Here is a 17,495-nt window from a genome sequence, read left to right as displayed (position 1 = left end):
ACAGTGACAGTGGTCTGGACTAGGGTGGTGTTACTGAAGCTGGTGAGAAGGGGTCTATTTGAGATGTTCTCAAGGTAAAGATTATAGGATTTGCTGGTATAATAGATGGCATGTATGGGAATGAGAGGGGTCTCAGACAAGTCTAATCTTAGAGGTTGATAAACTGGAAGAATGGAGATGTTCATTTATTAAAACGGGGAGAACTGTAGGAGAAGGTGTTCTGGGGGTTGCATAAATGCATAGGTTTGGGATATGTTAACTCTGTGGTTGCTTATTAGATATCTAAATGCAGATGTCTAGAAAGCAGTTAGATATAAGATACTGCAGTTCTGTCCAGGGATTGGTCCAAGCCAGATATATGAACTTGAGAGTCATTAGGGAATGGATTATATTTAAAGACAGTATGAGGTCATCTACGGAACAAAGAAACTGGGTTTTTGAACCAAACATTAAGGAACTGCAGCATCAAAGAAGGGAAGATGAAAAATCAGAGAATATTGTGGAGGAGTAGACAGGGAAGTGGGAAGAAAATCCAGAGTCTAGGGCACCGGGGACTAAGAGAAGGAAGTATTGTAAGAAGAGGGCATGATCAACTACGCAAAACTTGCTGATAAGCTCAATGAGGGCTAAGAAAAGATCAAGTCATGAATAACTTCTTTTAGAGATATTTTGGTAGATTAGTGGCTAGGAAACTGTTTGGAATGCATGTAAGAATGAACAAGAATAGAAGTGTACAGGGGGTGCCTGGCTGGCTCAGTTGGTACAGCATGTGACTCTCAATCTCAGGGTTGTGAGTTCAAGCCCCACATTGGGTATAGAGATTACTTAAAAAATAAAATCTTAAAAAAAAAAAAAAAAGAACAGAAGTGTACACAATTAAAGGAAAGTCTTTAGAGGTGCTTTACTAAATAGGTGATCAGAAACCTGGGCTGGTAACTGGAAAAGATTTTGAAGTGATCAGACCTTGGATTTTTTAGGTTGAGAGATACTACAGCATATTTATATTCAAATGAAATTAATTTGTTTATTAATTAATTTCAAATTTTTGTTGCATAAAGTCACACCTTTGGTAAGGTCAGTAAGTCTAACATAGTAATTTACAAGACAGTAACTTTCTAATTTTTGTTTCCTTAGTCGAGTGCAACTCGACTGTTAATTAATTTTCCATGTATATAGAACCTGCAGATAATAGTTTATAATTTATTGTTTGAGAGCATCACTCTGTAATCAGACTGTCTGAATCTGAATCCTGGCTCCATCCCTTATCTGCTGAGTAAACCTTGGGTGATTTACAAATGCCAGAGCAATTCAGTTTACTCTTCTGTACAATGAGGATAACTAACTTCATAGAATTGTTCTGGGGACCAAATGAATTAATACCTGTGTACTATGATATTAGAATAGAATTCTCCCTTTCTCAATTTTCATTCATATGATATGTTAACATAATAGTTATCAGGGAACTAAAGTGAGAATGACCTCCTTCCACTCCACACATGCACATTATGAAGGAAATAGTTACAGAACCTTTATATTCAGGATGTAGAACAGATAGGGAGACAAGAGTGGTGAGAGGATTGGAGAAGAGATCTCTTTGGAGAGGACTGGCCAATACTTGAGCTTCACTCCTTCCACCCTCAAGAGCTGCCACCTTCCAAGTCCAGGCCTAATGAGGGGATTTTAAGGGCCCACTCCAGGACATTTGAAATATGTTCTCTGTAGTTGTGAGACAGGGAGAATGGGTATTTGAAAGCTACGTGGATGAACTGTAGGCCATAGTCGGACTTCAACCTTGGGGGGGTAGAGGGCCAAGAAGGAACATGCTCTCAATTTCTGTAGCATAGACAGTGGGCATATTTATTGGGACAGGTAGGTGCACCCAAGTATTGGCAGAAGGGCCTTATGGTCAAGTCTTCTGGACCAGGAGTTGACACAGGATCCTCCAGGTGTGGGGATGAAGGGACTGCAGAGGAAGAGACAGATAGCAAAATGCCAGATGCTGGAGGCCAAGGAGGAAATAGGCAAGAAACTCCAGGGTAGAGGGATCAGACCAGCAAGGGAAGGACCCTAAAGGGAGGCAGGATCCCACAAGAGTTCTGAAGAGCCTACCCAGGAAAGATAGTGTCAGCTCTGCCTGCTGGCCAGATCCAGAGACAGCAAATACACCAGCCAAGTAGGAACTGTCCTGCTCTATAATCTTTCTGCTTTTTCATCTTCTACTTGGAAGGAAACAAATAGCAACCAGAGTGTGGGACAAGGGTAATGGTAAGTGGCTGAAGCTAGCTTCCCATTGCATTCTGACCTGAAGCTCGTTGGGAGTTGTAATTTTAAAGCCAAATCACCAGCCAAAGACAGGGGTCAATTACTCCAGTGAATAAGGTTAAATGGGATGATGAAAAACAAAAGCTGCATTTTGTTCACACTCCAAGCTTCACGCTGATCAGTAGAACTCATATATATGTAAAGCTCTTAGAATAGTACCTGGCATAAGCAAAACTCAATAAGGTGAGCAACTATTTTCGCCTCTTATTAGAGGATCTCCAGACAGATCTCCAGTTAACTTTCAAGGCTCTCTGTGTAATTTCCTCCAAACTTTTGCCATTCTTGAAACCAAAAGCTACGCTATTTGTATTTTGGGGCACCAAGTGGAGATAATTTTTCTCTGAGCTGATTGGTTTAGTGAATGCCTGAAAGTTTGTGTTTCCTACTTTCTAGTAGACTAGGGGACCCTTTGAAGATTAAAAAATACCATTAGAGACCTGCCTTAAAAGAAAAACAAAAGATAACTGCCTCAGGATACAAAGGCCTCATCAAAGAGGCAGCATTGTTCATCTTGAGTTGAAAAGCCCTTTAGAAAAGCAGAGGAGACTATTGTACCTCCTAGAAGGAGAGAGCTACCCAGTCACAAACGACTTAAGGTGGAATCAAGGGGAGGCAAAAATAGGAAACAAGCGAAATTTGTACTTGGCTTTTCTGAATCTAATGTTTCCTTTTATTTCCTTCTTTCAGCACTTCTTACATCTTCCTCTGCTCTCTCCAGGCCTCCAATGTGAAATATTATGAACTTCCTCTTATCAAGGAGGAGCATCAAGATGAACTCCAATGAGCTTCCATGTAAAAGAAATATTTTAGTTGTATAGATAAGACCTTCCAGATATCTCTCAACTCACATCATATAAGTAATTGCCTGCTGATATTAATATCACTGTTGGACAGGTTGTGACTTAAAGAACAGAAGACCATAATGGAGTCCTGAAACAGAACTAGAAGAAATTTCTATGATTGGAGAGTTCATGTGCCATTGTTTAGCCATTTGATTATTTTTTAACAGATGTTTTCCCACTCTTGATAAGAAAAGTAAGCACATAGAGACTTCATTCATACTCATAATCCACTTCTAAGATTCATCCCAAGGTTTGCGGAACAACTGAGCAGTGAAAATATTCCATTTACAGCACATTTATAGCCAGACTGTAAGCTCCCCAAAGACAAGATATTATCAATCCATGCACAAAAGCCTCAATACCTAATGGGAACACAGTGAATATTTGCTGGCTACTTTTACTTCTTCCTGACAGTGAGATGTTTGTGAAAAGCTGCCCATAGGAGATGACCCTTGATCTAGGTCAGAGAAGCATTTGTGACTGTGGTGGGTAGTAGCCTATAGTCTTAAGAAGATGGATTTCAGTTAATAGAGAGAGATCTGGGTTCTAAACTTGATGAGTTATTTACCTTCTCTCTGTCTTGGCTTTTTCTCTGTAGATTCAGAGGACTCATACTTATATTTTAAAGTTGGGGCACTAAATGAGAGGATGCATATAGAGTAAGGTGCCTAGCATACAGTAGATACTCACAAATGATAGCTCATGGGAATGTAATCTTTTAATACCTATTAGTAGGTACAGAAACTGATATACCCAAAGTGTTACTCTTGTAAGAGGCCAGGGAATGTTGGACTTGAGCTTTTCAGGCTGAGTAGGAGTAAACTTGAAGAAGAAGGAAGTTTCATGGAGAAGAAATATACGCACAATTCAAACCAATTTCACTTTAACAACTAATTATTTAGAAACCACTATGTTCCAGGCACTGTTCTAGGTGCTAGGGGTTTGGTGGGGAACAAAACAGCCAAACCCTGCCATCATGTAGTTTGTAGTCTAGTGGAGTTGGGGGAGACAGAAATAAATAAGTAAAATACACAATAGATTAAATGGTGATAGTATCATTGAACACCACAGAGAAAATAAAAAGAATAACGTGTGCTGGGAGTAGGGAAAAGTCTGTAACTTTTAGTAGAAAGGGAAAGGCCTCCCTGAGAAGATTACATCTGAATAAAGAACTGAATAAGTTGAGAAGTGAATCATGAGGGTATCTGGGAAAAGAGGTAACAACACATGTGAGGCCCTGCCTGGTGTGGGGCTGAATTGTGTCCTCTGAAATTCATACATTGAAGCACTAACCCCAGTGTGACTGTATTTGGAGACAGGACCTACAATGAAGTAATTAAGGTTAAATGAGGTCATAACAGTGGGGCCCTAAATCAATAAGACTAGGGTCCTTATAAGAAAAGGAAGAGACACCAAAACTGTGTATACAGAGAGGAAAAGCCATGTGAGGACCCAGTGAGAAGATGGTCATCTGTAAGCCAAGTAGAGAGTTTTTACCAGGGACTAACCCTGCCAGCACCTTGCTCTTGGACTTTGAGCCTCCAGAACTGTGAGAAAATACATTTCTGTAATTCAAGCCACCCAGTCTGTAGTACTTTTTTATGGCAGCCTGAGCTGACTAGGATAAGCCTTGAGGCTGAAGAGCAAACAGTCAGTATGAAGAGCAAACAGCTGAGGAGAAAGTGGTAAGAGATCCAGGGCTGAGAGGTAACAGAGCAAGGGAGCGGCAAGAGCAGCAGAACAACAAGCCCCTTGTAGGCACTGTAATGCCTTTGACTGACAAAGGGAAGCCATTGAATGGATTGAAAAGGGAAGTGACAGTCTCTGGCTACTGTAAAGACATGGGCACACAAAACACTTAGTTTGCTAAGCAACTTGGTCTTAAAGACTAATAGTATACCAGAACATATCGAGTGGAATGGTAAGTGATGGATAAGGTTTTGAGGGGTAGAAGGTCATGTTGTGAATGTTTTCTATATTCCTGGAATTCAGTCTTTTGAGGTTGAGGGTACAGTGAATTGTTTTAATCCTGAGAGTATCTTCAAAAGTAGTATTTTAGTACATGCTTAGGACATGGGCTGTTTTAGGTAGTAGTGATGCTTTAGGGAAGAGACATAAGGTACATTTAGAAAAACTATTTATTAACAAGAATAATGCAATAGCCTATGGTTTATTTGGTTTTGTGGACTGGGTCAAATGGGACTGCTTATTGGGAGGCTAATATTCAAATACTTGCCCATTTCTCTTATTTCTCCAGTCACATGGTTAAATCTAAAGGAAGCTAAGTGAAAGCAAATTGGAGGAAGTCATGTGAACTAAGAAAAACATTTTATATAGAAGCATTATTAACAAAAAGACAGCTGGCAAAAATTTGGCAGTGCACCTAACAATATATTAGGACTAAAAAAAGAACCCAAACATAATAATCACCAACATATACAGATTTAGCATCACAATCACAGATATAATGAAATCATAACAATTATGAACAATTTAGAACATATTTAGATAGTTGATGAAGTTGATAGAGTAACATGGGTTAGAAGTACCTTTTCAGGATTTCCAGGAGAGATGATATAGATGCCTTTCATTTGAAAAATGAAGAACTAACCTAATTTACATAAAGCTGCTTGTCACATTCATGTTCTGGGTGGCAGTATTAGCACTGTCTGAGATGTCAACAGCATGAATAATTTATTTTTAATTATTTCTTATTTAAAACAATTTTAAGCATTCAGAAAATGCTAAGGCAGTGCCAATGAGTGGTAAATTTCTTGGATAGGTAGCACTGTGTAGCCCTTGGAATTGGACTGACCTAGCCTGTTGTTATGCACTGAGGGGCTTAGGACAGGTTGCTTAATCTCCCCAAGACTCAGCTTCCTCATCTATGAAATGAGGAAAAGAAGGGAAAGTGACTCACCTCATAGTGTTGTTGGGAAGGTGAAATTAGAGAATTTGTAAAAGAGTTAGCATGGATCCTGGTGTACAGAAATTGAGCAATAAATAAATTTCTCAACTTGACATGGTGAAACTTCCCTCAAAGGTTTGATGATAAAACCGAATCATTCGACTCTTTATGGAGCTTTGGTGATGAACTAATTAGCTTGATTCCCTTGTCTTCAGATGAGAAACTGCATCAAATGGCCATTGGAATGGGGTAGAGGCTTAGAAAGTCCCTTTAACTATTTACTATCTTAAAATATTTCTCCTTAACTTTACAGTGACAAGGCCCTTCGTTTATTTTCTGTTTCTTCTGCCTCCAAAAAGAAAACTATAGACCAGGTAACTTTAATGGAAGCAGAGCTCAGCCTATTAGGGCAGGTCCCATAGTCAGTGGAATTTGCTATATAGCAGAAATGTGTGAAACAATCTTTAATTCTGGGTTTGCTCTAGGAGTACCATAATTAGTATTTGAAAGCACATGTTAGGAAGAAGGGTAATAATAACAGCTAACATTTATTGGATGCCGGCCACCATTCTAATGGCTTTATATGCATTAATATCACTCGCATTTTTACAAATGATGATGGCACCATTATCATCCCTATTATGTAGATGAAAAGTAAGCCATGCACAGTTCTCTTTTCCCTTGATTTTGGGGCACTCCTTCTCCTCACCGTGATCTGGGAGGAATACTTAGTTTCCAATTCCTTCATCAGACTAAGACCCTGAATTCCATGATTTTTAAATCAGGTATCTTCTAAGAGATTTTTATCTTTTATAAGTAATGGCCTGAGCTAAAACTTTTCCTTCCTTTTCCTCCCAGTCTTGCACATTTCTGCAGCATTCCTGGATTAGGCAGAGTTCTTTTCTCCTGACCTGAGAGGCAGGAAGTCACCAGGCACTTGCTGGGACTGCCCCCGCCCTTCATTTCATTTACTCCATTCAGTCCTATACTGCCTCATGCGCTTTCCACCTCTCCTTCTTTTTCATTAGCTCTGGGCTTTCTAGGAATAAAGGTATTCTACTCTGCTTCCTCAGTCTCTCTATATTATCGTATTACTGCTGTTAACAATTACATAATTAGGTCATGGTACTATTTTCTGAATGTTTTCTATGTGCCACGTTTCTCATGAGAAAACTTTATTTTAGAGAAGTTTCTGAAGTAGGTAGTAGAACCAGGTTGGATCTCTGAACTTTCCAGCTTTTACTCTTTCTCCTACGTCAGTGTTTTGCAAACAGTGAGCTGTTAATAGGTTTTATTGGAAAGTGCTTTCTATAATTAATCCAGTTTGGGAAGTGTCCTCTTTGAGGGGATGCTCAGGGCACATTATGGCATTAGAAGTTTTGAGAAGTTCTAAAAAAACAAGTATGTTTACTTCGTTCAACCCAGCACATCTCAAATTTATTGGATGCTGAAATACTATTTTAGAGAAATTTGCAATAATATGTAACTCCTAGCAATGCCATTGAAACACACTGAATTATGTCACACTCCCTCTCTGTTTCAAAGACACCCTTCTGAGAGGGAGAAAAGTATATACCATAGGTTGTCTAGGTGCTTAAAGGAGAGGAACAAACTGCAGATAACACAGGGCTGAGGCAGGAGGGGAAAGAGAATTGCAAAGGCCAGTGTCATCCACTTAATATATTTTGCTTGGTATTGGTCCTGATCTGAGCATTCAGAAACCCAGGTAAAATAGCATTGTCATATTTGATTACATATCTTGCACTGATGATTTCCCCATAAGCTAGCTCTAAGTTGAAATGTTATTACTAAACAAAATATGAGAGAATGTTTCACATCTTAGGTCCTACTATTTAACGGAGATCAGCTTTTTGAACATAAAAGCCCTAATTCAATAATTCATTAGTATTCTGCACCAGAAATTGCATGAGATAACTCTGATATCTGCAAGGAAATATTTTCACTGTGTTTCCTTAGGCGTCATTCTTCTTCATTTTCAAAATATGCGGATACATAACTTATAATTATTTGTTTACTCTCACTCCTTATTATTGACATATTTTCTGTTAACATTTATGCTCAGGTGTTAGGTTGTTTTCATACTTGTAAATTTGATTATTGAAAAAGAACTAGTTCAGCCATTTTTCTATTTTCTTTATGAACCACCAATAAATTATTTTGGGGATTGAAATTAGAAAGAAAAATTCCTACACCTTGTCTGGCTAGTAAATCAGATTGTCTCTTAAGATGTACTATTATGATTATCCACTGCCCAGTCTTGGCTCCTGTTTAATTTTGGAGCTGCTTGGATTGAATTAGTGTACTAGAGCTAGTAAGTGTTAGAACAACCTGAGGCTGACTTACAGTGCTGTATTCAATGTCCAGGCAAGCCAACTGGGTATTTGTAATGAGGAATTTTGGGGCATATTTATGACAATTTTTAATACTTTGTGGTTTTTACACTCAAGTAAATATTTGGTTATTTGGTTCAATTTTTTTTTTTTTTTGTAACACATACTCATGTTACCAAGCTGCAAATGTACCTACAGCAAGCCCACCCCACTAAACTGCCATTTTTTCAGTAAAATTGCATTAACACTTAACTGACTGGACGGACTCAGAATGTGAGCAAATTTGCACATCTCCAGAGTGTGTACACAGTACTGTCAAGGTCAAATGTAATTAGAATCCTGAGGCCAGCACCACTGTGTGCTAACTAAGGCTGTCCATGCCACATGTGTGGTATGCTCCATTCATGGTGTACTTGTGACTGCTGAAAAGAATTATACATTTTCTGCTCACACTAAGTTTGCAACTTTGGAGCAAGAACAAAAGCTATAAATAATGTGAGTTTATTTCATAACTTAGAATAAGTACAAACGTATTTTGAATCAATAAAATTTAAAAAGAATGTGTTAGGCACCTACTGTGTGCAAGGTACCACACCGGAAATTGTAGGAGGTAGAAACACAAATGAAAAAGGAAACTTTCATCCAAAAAAGAATCCACTCATGAAGAGTGCACGATACCCGAGAAGAGGACAAGTCATTCATGGAAAAAGGCATCCTTTCAGCTGAGCCTTAGATGATTGTGATGGGTAGAAATTAGGAGTGGAGGGAAAAGTTCTAGAAATGAAGAAACATGGTGAATCTGGGGCAAAGTGAGTGTCGTGTGGCCCCCTCCGGGGCATGCAATTCAATTACCTCATGCCTAGTATTTCTGATTTTAACAACAACAAGAAATAGGTACCTGTTATTAAACAATTGCCACTGACCAATTATCATGGTGAGTGCTGTACATGCCCTTATTGAATCCTCCTGAGAACCCTAATGAAGTACCCACAGTAAATATCCCCATTTCACAGAAGAAGACCTTGAGTCATGGAAAGAAGTGACTTCCCCCAAGTCACACAGCCGGTCTGCTGGAGAGTCAGGATAAGGATCTCGATGGCACAACACACATCACCATCTTCACACAACACAGTGAGGCCTTTTTCCTACTTCTTTGTAGGTGATACGCAGAGCTCGGTCACACAGAGCTCTGCATTCTTCCAGGGCTGGACTTCAGCACACAGCTTCGGGATGCTGAGAGATACCCTCCACTTCATTCCACACAGGAAAAAGGAACATTTTAAAACCCCCAACAAATCATGGAAAGTGGTTCAGGCCTCTTCTGAGCGTGCTCTACAGTGAATACGGGCCTTAGTGGGGTTAAAAGTAGGCTCTGTAGGCCTGTCTGGGACAAAAGCGATAGAAGCAGAAACAGGTGAAATTGAAGTTATTTCTCCAGCTAACTCAGCTCTCTCTTCTCATAAAATTTTCTATCCTGTTTGACCATTATAACTTGGGATTTTCATTTTTATTTGTCAAATGCCTAGACTGTTTTTACAGAATAGCAGACGGAGCAGAAAGGATGTCCTGGAAACTAGCGACAAATGGGTTTTTGCTCCCACTGGCAGTGTTGGGGGGAACACCCTCTCCTAGGCTTTGACACCAGGCTTGGGGGCAAGTGACTACCACAGATGTTCCCTGCTCCCTAAGGCTGCCAGAATCATGGGCCTACAGCAGACACCTGATGGCAGGGATTGCTTTGCAATGGCTCATATTGCCCTGGATAGATATTTCCAAATACAGTTGCACAGCAAGAGAGAGGTTTTATTTCAAATTCACAGTGACTACATTTATTGTTGTTTTTGTGTTTTACCCACATCAGGATTCATGACCCAGTCTATGTTTTTCAAGGTAGCAAAGCAGCAACTGCTATGATCTATCTGTATACTTTGTTGAAGAGAAAAATGTGGCTGGGGACAATCTGATTTGTGGACATGGCAACATATGTTTATTTGAGGGACAGGATGTACTTTCTGTGTCCATGAGAGGCTGTGTAGAGTAGCGGATAAGCATAAAGCTTCTGCATCAGATTGTCAGAGGTTAATTCCTAGATCTGCCACTTTTCAGCTTTTGATCTTGGAATAAATTACTTAACTGCTCTGAGGTTCAGTTTTCTCATCTGAAAAATAGGGATGAGGTTACCCACTTCCTAGTGTTATTGTGAGGATTAAGTGAGCCAATATCTGCAAAAAGCTTAAAAGACTGTCTTATACACTGAAAAAAAATGTTAGCTATTATTATCATAAATGAATTATCAGGGATGCCTGGGTGGCTCATTCGGTTAAGTGTCTGCCTTTGGCTCAGGTCATGATCCCAGGGTCCTGGGATCGAGCCCCATGTCTGGCTCCCTGCTCAGCGGGGAGCCTGCTTCTTCTTCTTCCTCTCCCTCTGCCTCTCCCCCTGTTTGCACTCTCTCTGTCTCTGACAAATAAATAAATAAAATCTTAAAAAAAAAGAATTATCGAGGAATAATTTTGAATCCTATAACTAACAAGTCAGTAACTGGAAGATAGAGCTAAACATTTTCTTCACGTTGAAGGGAGGGGACAACACGTCCTTACAGTGTACTCACTTCCCTTGTGAGCATCTATCTGCCCATGCACACCCATATTTCTGGTTCTGTTGGCCTCTAACTATACATTCTCCTCCTCAGAACTTGCCTCTAGTTCTAAACTTCTCCTAGATTTTATCTCTTAGAAAAATTTACCAGTCCATATACTTATCTAAGGGTCTGGCCTAAACACTTGTTGACAGAAATACATGGGGCTTAATTTTTAGATAAGAGAATAAATCTCAGCTTTGGTGCCTAAAAATTTTTGGCAGATAACCCCTATGTCCATTTGTTTTTACCAATGATTAGAAATATGTTGGACATAAAAGCTGGGTTAATTCCATCAGCTGAATTTTAAGCCTTTAGCTTCTCCGAACAGAAACCTCCATCAAAATACCAATGACTCCTTTTTGCCTGATGACTTTGTAGCTGATTAGTGACTGTCTATAAACACGTTACTTCTCTTAATCTATGTCCACGTGATAGGAAATTTCCTGGAGATAAAGTCCTATATTAGAGAAGATTCTTTAAAGAAGGAAATTTCAGTTACTATGGTGAACCAATGGGATAGACATTTTGGTGCCAATGGAAACTTATCACCCTCCAAATGGTAAAGAACTGAAAAAAAAAATTAAATTGAGCACACTGGTGAGCTTTCAACAGACATTATAAAACCAACGGTAAGGCTGATTTATCATGTATTATATTTGAGAAGAAAAAGATGAAAACTTTTAAGATGAGAAGAATTAATTTACTAGATTCCTTTCTCTGACTGCCACAGTAAACTGCTAGGGACAAAGAGAACAGGCAATATCATATACCATTGATGCTAACAAGAACAAGGAAGGAGCCAACATCTGGTCATCTACTAACATCCCTAGAAAAACATAACAGGAAGGCTCTGTACCCAAATTGCGATTCACAAGAAGAAAACTAATTTATTTTGTTGATATTTTAAAAAATGCTGCTCCTTCTAAGAACTGCACCTGAGAAGCAATCGGTATTTCAAAGCGTCTACGTGTAGATTCTATGGAAAACCTCCCAGAAAGGTGATATCAAGTTGCATCTTAATGGACAATGCATAAATATTTCTAAATCCATCTCAGAAGCCAAGGTGTAGAATGCTTGGGAAAATATATACACAGTGAATTCAGAACTGAGCTGGAGGGAAAATAATTGAACAACGGTGTATGTTCCTCCTAAACCATGCCCTCTTTAGGAAGGCATTGAGATGGGGGTGTCAGTGTTGGTATTTCTGTTGAATTTATTCAATTTGCCCTTCAAGGCTCATTCTTTATACTTCTCCTCCTGTTCAGAATGGAGAGAAGATGCTAACAGGACTGCCTCATCCTCTGGCTTCTGGTTGGGTTTTAGCCAGTGGTGATTTCCAGCAAGAGATTGAAGGGAAGGAAGACAGAGATGGAGTATTTTTTCCCCTAGAATCTAGCTCTACTAAGTTGCAGTTTGGGATGCACCCCTCACTAAATTCATTGTTCCTGCCAGCCCTCAGCACATAGACCTGTCTCAGGATTCTAATAATTATCATTCCCTCTGCTTGCCCCTTCTAATGACCCTTCATGGTTACTAAGCCTGGGACACTGCACTGTTTCTTGTTGCTTCTCATAAACCCCACCCTCCTTTTTGTAAATGGCTCTTTCATTAACTCTCCTCAAATTACCCCATTTGAGTGTTCCAAAAATATTTGGATACTGATTCATACAGGATAAAAATATTACTAGACAAGGAAAGTAAGTGAAAGCAGGCATTCCATACTTAAACAATAAAGATGTAGAAAAATATGGGGATGATGAGAATCAGCTGGATATGTTAGACAAAAAGAACCTAAAAAATCAGGCTGGAAAACAGTAACAATAACAATAACAATAACAATGTAATATGGCACTACAATTGTCCCCATATTGATTGGCAGAAATCTTAATCAGGACAAAATATGGGTGGTCAGGTATCTGAAGAAGATAAATGACTTTCCAAGATTAAATTCCTTTAAAACTTCAACGGAGATGAAATATAATAGATTTAGTTTTGAGCAGTGGTCAGAGGATGGCAAAGTAGTAAGCAGCACCAGGCTAATCAAATTCAACATTTTAGTGAAAGTGAGAGGAACAAAAAATAACCAACAGGACAGTGCTTAATGATGAACAGATAAACCTGACGGAAGATTTAACACATTTTTTTATGAAGTACTCATTAATATCCCAGGGGAAGCCTTTAGTTCACTTAAAAGCATATTTCCAAGAAAATAATTTAACCATAAGCCCTGCATGACTAAGTGGCAAAACCATACACTTGAATGAAGAAACCAAACAAAAAATTAAGACATTTTCTCCAAAATGAAGAAATTGTGAAAGAAAATGAAGGAACTTGGTAAAAGTCAAAGGTGAAGTGTAAAAAAAATTAAGCCAAAAATAATTTGACAGGCACTTGCAAAGAATTTTTAGGCACTTAATTAAGTTAAATGAGTTATCAGAAGTTTAAAAAAAATCCAAAGGAGATAAACTGGGGAATAAATGGGATCACCAAAGGTACATTCAGTGTAGAAAAGGAAACTCAGTTAAAGATCATTCTACAAGACACAGAAGATTTATAGAACCACATGTAAGTTGAGCACGTTAAATGTATTGTACAAAAATAATATAAATAAATCACCTTCCATGATCAAAATTTAAAGTACTCAAGTTAGGGTACTGGTGGCCAAAGTATGTAACTTATTACTTTAATGACCAATGTGCTGGTCAATGTGATTCCCATGCTAAGCATTTAAGAGGGATCAACAGATTAGAGCAGTGTTTCTATGCCAGGCAAGCTGTTGGCAATGGTTATAAATTGCAGGATGCTAATGCCCTATTGAGAATAATGCGTTGGTGGAAAGGTAACATTTTTCTGTAAGGCAAAATCTGGTCTGTTTCATCTGTTGGGTATTTTTTAGCTTAAGTAAATATCAAACAGGACCAAAATGAAAAGAAAAGAGAAATAAAACAATGGAATAGAAATTGTTAGCTGGCCATTCTGGACCTAGCATTGTGGTAGGGATTTTAACACATCCATTAAATACTAACAGTGTTCTGGGGGTAAGAATTATTGTCTCCATTTTACAGAAGGAAACAAGTCTCCATAACCACATCACTATAACCAGCTAAGTTTGAATTGCCATGGAGAAGTAGAATCCAGACTCCTGCCCAGGTCTGTCTGGTTCTAAGTAGCCTGTTTGTTTCAGTAAATTCATTTAGACTACTTAAAAATTTTTAACAGATATTTATCAGAGATTTTAGGTTTTAAAAAATTGAATGGCAGCCTTATTTGGACAGTGTTTTGCAAAGATAAGAAGCTGATTTAAAAATAAGAAAGAAAAAAGGATAGGAACAATCGCGCATTTCTATGCCTGGGAATCATTAGGAATCATCACGTGTTTGCTAGGCAGAATTCTAAGATGGTTCCCAAGATTTCCTGCCTCCCGTATGCATACCCTGAATAATCCTAGTGACACTGAATATGATCAGTCTGACCCCTAAAAGTAGTTTATGTCACATGGTACAGTTGACTTTAAGAAAGGGAGATTACCCAGGTGATCCTAACATAATCACTTGGAACTTTAAAAGCAGAGTTTTCTCTCTGGCTGGTCACAAGAGGGAGAGTCTTCTTTGACTTCTGGCCTGGAAGAAAACAAACACTCACGTTTGAACTGCTGAGAGGGGAAGCCCCTAGAAGCTAAATGGGTGCAGAACTGACAGCTAGCAGGAAATGGATTCTGCCATCAACCCTTGTCCTGAAGAGAACCTCAACCCAGATGAGAGCCACAGCCCTGGGGTGATAGCTTGATTTTAGCCTTGTAAGATCTTGAGTAAGAACCCTGTCACACTGTGCCAGGACTTCTGACCCACAGAACCATGAACTAATCAATTGTTCAAAGTTGCTAATTTGTAGTATTTTATCATGCAGCTTTAGGAAGCTAACGCACAACAAAAACTACTTCTGGTATTTGTCTTATCTGACATTTTTACAAAAGTTCAGGTGACTGAACAGTAAAATTACAGGAAAATTCTGCATATAGCAAAAGTTTGATCTGTGGGGAATACACTGAATGGAGATTGAGTTATGGGGACTGTGTGAAATGGCAGAAGTTTCAGTTGGGGCTTTGGGCAAGGCATTTCAGGAATGATTAATCTAGATGATATTTGCAAGATAATGGATGGGTCTCAACCAGCAATTATGATTCATTAAAGAGCTACAGTGAACATTTTCATTGTTCCCTGTAGACTTGGGCTCAACATGCTACTGTTGAGAAGACCAACAACATTTCTGAGTATCCTCAAGAAGGGTGGTGGAAACTAGAATCAAAAGGTCTGGAAAAAATATATGGTTAATCCTTGCTCTTGATAATGTGAAGAGTTACCCTTCTTAAACATCAGGAAATGCTTAAGTGATAGACCAGGTCCCCAGATAAGAAATTAAAATGAGCAATAATCCAAACTTTCTTCAGAAGTACATTTTACAACTATGCCCTTGATCTGGAGAATTAAAGATTGAGAAAATATTCTCAAAGTTAATTTAAAAAAAGTAAGAGGACTTCAGAGAAGGTGTGTTGGTAATAATCTGAGAGGCCAGCTAGTGGGAGAGGTTGCTTCTTTCCCTTCGGTGTATTTCTTCCATGTCCCTGAAGGTAGATTAGTATAACACTCCTGACCACTCTCCATCCCTTTGGTCACCTTTGGGAAAGTAGGGAAATTTATTGGATTGGTAAAATTGATATGATATATTGGGCATTCTTGAATCAGCTGCTCTTTTTACCTCTTAAGAATAAGCCTGACCAAAGAGAGCATATTTTCTCCTCTGCATGTCTCTGAGTAGATAAAGCTGTTTTATTCTGCGGCGTAGTATGAGGAAGTTTAAACCTCCCCAAAATGTAACGTAAACTCTATCGTAGCTTTTTTTGGAGTCATAAAGGTGAAGTTTTGCTTCAGGAATTGTATTTTTTGTGTTATTTTTCCACTGGTTTAGTTTGCTGTGTTATAGGGAAAGAGTATTTTTATTAGGTGTCCTCAAAGACCCTAACAATGAGCACAAGGTAACTCTTCCAAATATTACAAGGAGGAATGGTAAAACTTGAAACTTAAAACGGGGTTGTTGTTATTTTTTTTCATAATTGGTAGTATATTTAAGACATTTGTTACTTTAAGAAGTGTACAGGATGAAATTACAAAGGACTTCAAGGAGTATTTAATAAATCTAATCTTTATAAATTTAAAAAGAATTAAAACCATGAATACATCCCCACAATTCTGAGGTCATAAAATGGGGTTTTTATATCATTTTGCATAGTATCCCTGGTACATTTTTATTCACTTGCTCATTGTTCATCCAATAGTCTAAATCCATGCGGCATTTTTAATATTTGAAGAAATTTCCAGCATTGGAAATAATTCTAATGTCAATATATAAAGCATAAAAATTACCCATAAGTCTCAAAAAGAAAGATTTATAATCCTAGCTCTCTTGTGTATTTTTCTTTATTCACTACTAACTTTATAACACCACGGTTTTAGTTACTAAGTTCTTGATACGGAATGTGAATTTTACTTTTAATGATTCTTCTAGGAGTTGTTATGAGCATTTTAACCAGTGGAAACGCATGACAAACAGTAATTAAACTTTTAAATACAAATCTCCCTAATAAGACAGTGACAAAAGATCTAAAATGAAGACCTTGGTTAATTTGCCATGTTAGACATCTCATTGTCGTAGTTCTCTGGACTCAGGAATGAAAAAGAATCATGTTGTTTTCATCTAGCAAACACAATTTAAAACTGTCACTTTTCTCTTTGCAGAAATTTAAGGAGTCAAAGGCAATATATTGGACAATTCCAAAGGACTCTATTACCCTTTTATCTGGATCTCTTAAGCATTTTTGAAAAGATTTTGTAATTTATTATACTATTTACATTGATGGTCTATTTCATGGGATTCTATCGTATTATTTGTATATTAACTTTCCAAACTGAGTATAAGATGAAGATATACCATTGCTTTTATTTATGTTTATTAAAACATAACCCATTTCTGCACAAATGTTTTGTTCAAGTTTAATGAATAAATAAATTTCCCAGAGTAGATCCCACCAGAAACTACATGGCTATGATTCAAACTGGGGTCAGACCTGTAGTATCTATGGCAGTTGCATTTGCCTACACACCCCTGGGATACGCCTTTATAATGTATAGGGAACACTGTGCTATCAGTGACTTAGGGATCCTACTTTCAAGAAACAAGTCACTTTATCCTCAGCATAGCTATAGCAATAACATAAAATCATTATTACAAAAAGCAATAAAAGGAAGGTATAGTTTACTTTGTACCCTCACATGGTTTTAGAAGGACCAATCAGAACTTAATCCACTGTGAATGTTTGTAAAACACGTGTTTCTAGCCAGTCACACTCTTCTTATCAAAGCTGGCTTACTATGAAG

The 17,495-nt window shown here is 38.2% G+C and overlaps 1 protein-coding gene and 1 non-coding gene across 2 annotated transcripts in view; one reads left to right on the top strand and one right to left on the bottom strand.

Moving 5' to 3' along the window:
• The window catches only part of KCNH7 (potassium voltage-gated channel subfamily H member 7), a 461,431-nt gene that overhangs the window by 153,163 nt on the left and 290,773 nt on the right, over positions 1-17,495 (bottom strand). The gene's annotated exons all lie outside the window — the stretch shown is intronic.
• On the top strand, positions 743-815 carry TRNAE-CUC. Its single transcript has one exon. It is a non-coding gene; the product is annotated as a tRNA-Glu (tRNA).

This window comes from Ursus maritimus, unplaced genomic scaffold, assembly GCF_017311325.1.
Source record: "Ursus maritimus isolate PB19 unplaced genomic scaffold, ASM1731132v1 scaffold_1, whole genome shotgun sequence".
Lineage (NCBI taxonomy): Eukaryota > Metazoa > Chordata > Mammalia > Carnivora > Ursidae > Ursus > Ursus maritimus.
Note: the sequence above shows the minus strand (reverse complement) of the source record. Positions and strands in the feature narration are given on the sequence as shown.